This window comes from Aythya fuligula, chromosome 2 (assembly GCF_009819795.1).
Source record: "Aythya fuligula isolate bAytFul2 chromosome 2, bAytFul2.pri, whole genome shotgun sequence".
Lineage (NCBI taxonomy): Eukaryota > Metazoa > Chordata > Aves > Anseriformes > Anatidae > Aythya > Aythya fuligula.
Window position 1 is genome coordinate 115,629,923 of NC_045560.1, and position 6,000 is coordinate 115,635,922.

Consider the following 6,000-nt stretch of genomic DNA (forward strand, 5'->3'; position numbering starts at 1 on the left):
ACAAAATCCCTGAGTAACCTGGGCTAGTGCTCGATCACAAGAGTGTCTGCTGATGTTCAGAGGGAGCCTCTGGTATTTCAGTTTGGGCCATTGCCTCCTGTCTTTGTTACTGAACACCACTGAAAAGAGCTTGACTTCTTTGCACACTCCCTTCAGGTATTTATGTCTATTGGTAAGATCCCCCCAATACTTTTCTTTTTAGGCTAAATAGTCCCATCTCTCTCAGCCTTTCCTCACAGGAAAGGTACTCCAGTCCCTTCATCATCTCTATGACCCTATGTTGGACTCTCCAAGATGTCCATGTATATGCTGTAATGGGGAGCCTGGAACTGGACCTGGCACCACAGGTGGGGCCTCACCAGTGCTGAGTAGAAGGGAATGATCACCTCCCTTGACCTGTTAGCAATACTCTTTTAATGCTGCCCAGCATACTATGAACCTTCTTTGTGGAAAGGGCACATTGCTGTCTCATGTTCAAACTGGGTGTCCACCAGAACACCCAGCTATTTTTCTGCAAAGTTGATTTCTAGCTGGTTGGGCCCCAGTGTGTGGTGGTGCCTGGCACTGTTTCTCCCCTGTTGCAGGATTCTGTACTTCTCCTTAATAAATTTTATAAGGTTCCTCTCAACCCATTTCTCCAGTCTCTCCAGGCCCCTCTTAATGGCAGCACAACTTTCTCATGCACCACTCACTCCTTGCAGTTTTGTGTCATTAGCAAACTTGCTAAGGGTATGCTCTGTCCCATCATTCAGATCTTTAATGAAGATGCTGAACAGGACTGGAACCAGTATTGATCCCTGGGGTATGCTGCTAGTTACTGGACTTCAACTAGACTTTGAACCACTGATCACTGTCCTCTGGACCCAGTAGTCCAGCCAGTTTTCAATCCACCTCAATATCTGCTCATCCAGTCCATACTTCATGAGCATCATCAGATTCTCCTTGAGGGTCTTAAGGGAGACAGTATCAAAAGTCTTACCAAAGACAACACAGACAATATCTGCTGCTGCCCCCTCCTCTATCAAGCCAATCATTTAATAGTAGAAGTTCATCAAATTGGTCAAGCATGAGTTCCCCTTGGTGAATCTATACTGACTGCTTCTGGTAACTTGTTTTTTGTGTGCCTAGAGATGGTTTCCAGGATTAGGTGCTCCATCACCTTCACAAGGTTCAAGGTGAGGCTGATCGACTGGTAGTTCCCTGGGTTGTTCTTGCTCTTTTCTTAAGATAGGAGTTACATTTGCTTTCTTCCAGTGCTCAGGCACTTCTAGTCATCACAATCAGTCAATGGATACTGAGAATAGCCTTTCAATGACATGTCAGCTCCCTCAGCACTCCTGAACGCATATTGTCAGGGTCCCAGGACTTGTGTGTCTTGTGCTTGCTGAAGTGTTTCCTAATGTCATCCTCTGTCATAAAGGGTACATCTTTCTCACTACAGATTTCCCTCTGGGACCTGGGATTCCTGAACACCAGCCTTGCTAGTAAAGACTGAGGCAAAGGAGGGATACTGTACCTCAGCCTTTTGCATGTCCTGTGTCACCAGGGCCTCTGACTCATTCAGCAAATGGTCCACATTTTCCCTATTTTTCCTTTTGTCATTTCTGGACTTAAAGAAGACCTTTTTTGTTGTCTTTGACGTCACCTGCCAGATTCAATTCCATTAGGGCTTTGACTTTCCTAACTACATGTCTGCATGCTCAGTCAGTGTCTTTGTATTCATCCCAGGTTAACTGTCCTTGCTTCCACTCTCTGTATGCTTCCTTTTTGTATTTTTTTTTCTTTTTTTTTTCTTTTTTTTTTTTTTTCCTAGAAGCTCCTTGTTTATCCATACAGGCCTCCGGTTGTCTTTGCCTGCCTTCCTACTCACCGGAATGGACTTGGATGGGTAATCTTTGAATATGAATCCAGCTTTCCTGAACCCCTCTTCCCTCCAGGGCCTTATCCCATTCATGGGACTCTACCAAGTAGATTGTTGAACAAGCCAAAGTCTACTCTCTTGAAGTGCAGGGTTATGTTCTTGCCTTCTACCCTACTGTTAGGCTGCTAAAGTCCACCATCTCATGGTCACTGCAGGCAATACCTGTAAGGGGACGGGGAGTGTGGGTACACAGACAGTCTGCAGTGGGTCTTTACGTGCTGGCACTCCGTGATACATCACTGAGCAGCAGTGGTCAGAGCACTGAGCTCAGCATTTGTATGCTGGCCACATCTGTGTGATGGACAGTTGGTACATCCATGGTGTTGACTGCTAGTACAATTAAGCTGGGGAAAAACTGGAGGAAGATGAGAGAAGAAAGGCCTGAAACTGAGCTGGGTTATTTAAATTGATGCTACACCTAAGCACCACAATGTAAATGGTGTATCCTACAGATAGCTGCATCTTTTTTTTTTTTTTTTTTTTTTTTTCCCCCCCTTTATTTAATGATTTTCCTTGGAGGGGAAGGGGCAAATATTTATTTTATCAGAAGGCTATTAAAGAAGATGTTGTTCTTGCTCTTTTAATCCTATTCAGTGTCCTTTGAATGCATGCAAGGCAAGGGTTGGTTCTTTACTTTTTATTTTTATTTTTATTCAAAACACTGTGGTACTAGAACAGTGAAGTACCTGATATGAGAAGGGGACCAACCTGTCTAATGCACTTAAGACTTACACTGAAAAAAGGCTACCATGAAATCCATCTTGTGTCATGGGTTTTGCTTTCTTTTACAATACTAATAGATATTCTTTCTTAGAGGAGAGTTTGTGATTTCCCATGAAGTATTGTTGATTTCCACCCAAATATTCATTAACTATTATCCTTCAGTATATCTATTGGACTATAAATCATGCGGCACTTCAAGTGGAACAACATGAATATTCACTTAAACCTCTGAAATCTGTAATGTCTTCAGACAAATTTGTGGCATTAAATACCAAATACAGACACACACACACAAAGTTTATATGTATAAATCAGATTTTCCAGATTAAAATCTGCCCATATAATATTGATGGTGAGCAAAACTAAGCAAGGAGATGTACAGAAGCAATATGTTGTTTTGTACAGTTTTCAAACATCTGCTGGTCTTCTATTAGCCGGAATACACTGAAAACTCTGTACACAATGGCTTTCCATCAGCAAGTGCCTTAAAGAAGTCTGCAATCCCAAAGTACTAGCTTCAAACAACTCCCTGAATAATTTGTTCTGTTCTCTGAGCACAGACTCCTCATGCTAATTTAGGACTTCTCCTCTTTAGCTTTAGCCTCTAGATTCCCTTCTTACCCTATTTCTCTCTTCCCCCTTGCTTTCTTTGTTCTCAGCTCTCACCTGGGGACATGCCTCTCTGTATATATTAGTATAATCTCTTATCTCCCAAAAGGCTTGTCCTTTTCATATGCTAAACATTTCTGTTGCAGTTTACCCTCTCTTCTTCTACTTGTATTCCAGTTCAGCTCCTGTGCTATCTGCATTTGTGTGGGCTACCTGCACACCAGGAAAGGCAGTGCAGGGACTTTAAGCAAACAACAAGTAATTTAGCATAAGCAAATGAAGTAATTATCCTGCAGTGAATGTATAGTTAGCAGAGATTTAGACTACTAAGAGAGTTTTGGCCTTGATTCATTTAAACTAGAGACAAAGGCTTCTCATTGGTTGGGTGAATCTCACCTGTGTATCTAACTTCAGTTATAAGGCCCATGGTTACAGTGACAATTGAAAGGAAAAAGCCCTGGTCAACCTCCAGGACTATTACATGAAATATGTTTCACAAATCATCCCTTACATACTACCCATCAGAAAATGAACAAGTTATCTGCAGAATGGAAATCAGACACTATTTGATCAAATATGACAGATATGACCATGTTTTATCCAATATCCAAACACACAACTCTTAGCAAATTAATCCCTAGTAGATAAGCAAGATTTTATTTAAAAAACTACAGATATCAGAACTTTTGAGCAGGTTGACTGTGTGTGTGTGAGGAAACAGTTTTTATTTATTTATTTATTTTTAATTATCACTTTCTAAGAAAGCATTATATTTTTGAACTAAAAGTAATTAGGCTCTTAGGGAAAAACAAACAAACAAACAACAACAACAACAAAAAAAACTTCCATCTGAACCCAACAATTTACATTTTCAAGGCACACAATCTTCATCTGCTTCAGTGGCTGAAAGCATTCTTGGGCAAACAAGGAAGCATTGTGCAATTCTTTAAGTACAGGTAGCTTTGCTGGATAACCCTGTAATTAAGCCATTTCAAATAACTACAACCAAGCCACTACAAACTTATCACATAAATGTTTTAACAGATCAAATAGATCCATAAAGACCAAAGTCTTTCTTCCCACTTTAAAGAGGCTATAATTTTACTAGATCAAGGAGTATGTGATGAAGTTTTATGCTCCACCTCTGCGCTGGAACACAAAAGCAGCTGGCAACTTTTCCTTGCCACCCTAACACATGGTTTTTGTGATATAACTTGGGTTTTGTTTTGTGCACAGCTCAATCCGTCACTACATCAGCAACAAAAAAGGGGAAAAAAACATACAACACTAACATGCAGCAAACACAGAAAGCCTTTAGATGATAAACAAAGGATACACAATTTTCCCATGCCACTATTAAATTCTCTAGTAACACAAAAGGGCCTTTGCTGATGATCAGTGGCTGTATGTGTCACTGAAAGTAATTTTTTAGTTGTTTCTTCACAACTTGAAATAACCTGATGACAGCGACAACTACAGAGTCACAGTGCTTCAAAAAGCCAGGAAGCATTTATACAACACAATCTTTTACACTTTAAAAATGATGAAGGAAATAGAAATATCAAAATGAAAATTTGAAGATCATAACATTATGTGAGGTAACATAATGAGACAGCTATTCACTCTGCAGTGTTAGTATTATTGTTTTTATCTATCCTAAAGAAATTATATGGGAGAAAGATACATATTGATAAAGATGAAGCTTTGTGTACAGTATAGATTCAGTACAAAAAAGACAACTATTTTTCTATCTAATTATGTTCTTCTACCTAATGATATTGTTTCTTAAGACAGCTATATTCAATCTTATTTTTTTTGTGTACTGATGACTGTATAGCATGGATCACACCAGTCTGTAACGTGATTATCAGGAAAAAAGAAAGACTGGTTTTCTTACCAGAAAAAATGGTGACCAGATGATGTTACAAATAGATGTGTATTTGTTCATTTATAAGTCTTGCCCATAATTGAATGGTCAGGTGTAAACACTGAGAGTTGCCTAACCATTCTCCTTGAAATTATATCATTTTGCCAAAGTTTATTTTGATTTCTGCTTGGATTGATGCCCTTTGTTTGTTATTTTATTTTCCTGTATCAGAATAAAGTATAAAAACAACACGAAAGATCTCTGAGCCATCACTTTTGGAGAAACATGCATTTCTTTCTAAGTATCCAATCAAACGCTTACAAAAGTGCTCCTAACTACTCCTTTGATAGTACTCATTTATTCAGATAGGAAGTGTGTGAGAGAACAGGCCAATTGAAACTCTCATTCAAGTATGACCTGTTGGCAGGAATGAGAGTTTCTAGCAGCAATATCTGGCTCATTTCTGGCATCCTTCCCTGCAGCAAGGGTGTGCATCTCCACACCATTCTCAGCTCGGTGTCCTGGCAAGCTATCCCTGGTTGCTGAGCTACAGCAGGAGGTGCAAAGTCCAGGAGAACATGCCAGGCCTGCATTGTGTTTCTGGAAATAGGTTTTCAGAGAAAAGCAATGCTGCCCAAGGAAGAGCATGGCCAGCCAGCAATGCATTGCATACCTGCCAGAAATGCAGCACTATATTTTCTGAAATTCGGTAAAGTTACAGCAAGGCTGGAACTCACTTCTGAATGTCATTTGACACTAAAGTCTCCTTTGACAGTTTGTTGGAGTAAACCACAATTCTATTCTTCTGACAAACACAAATTTTGGAATGTGTTTTCTATGCCTTCCTATTTTTTTTTTGGGGGGGGGGGGGGGGGGGGGG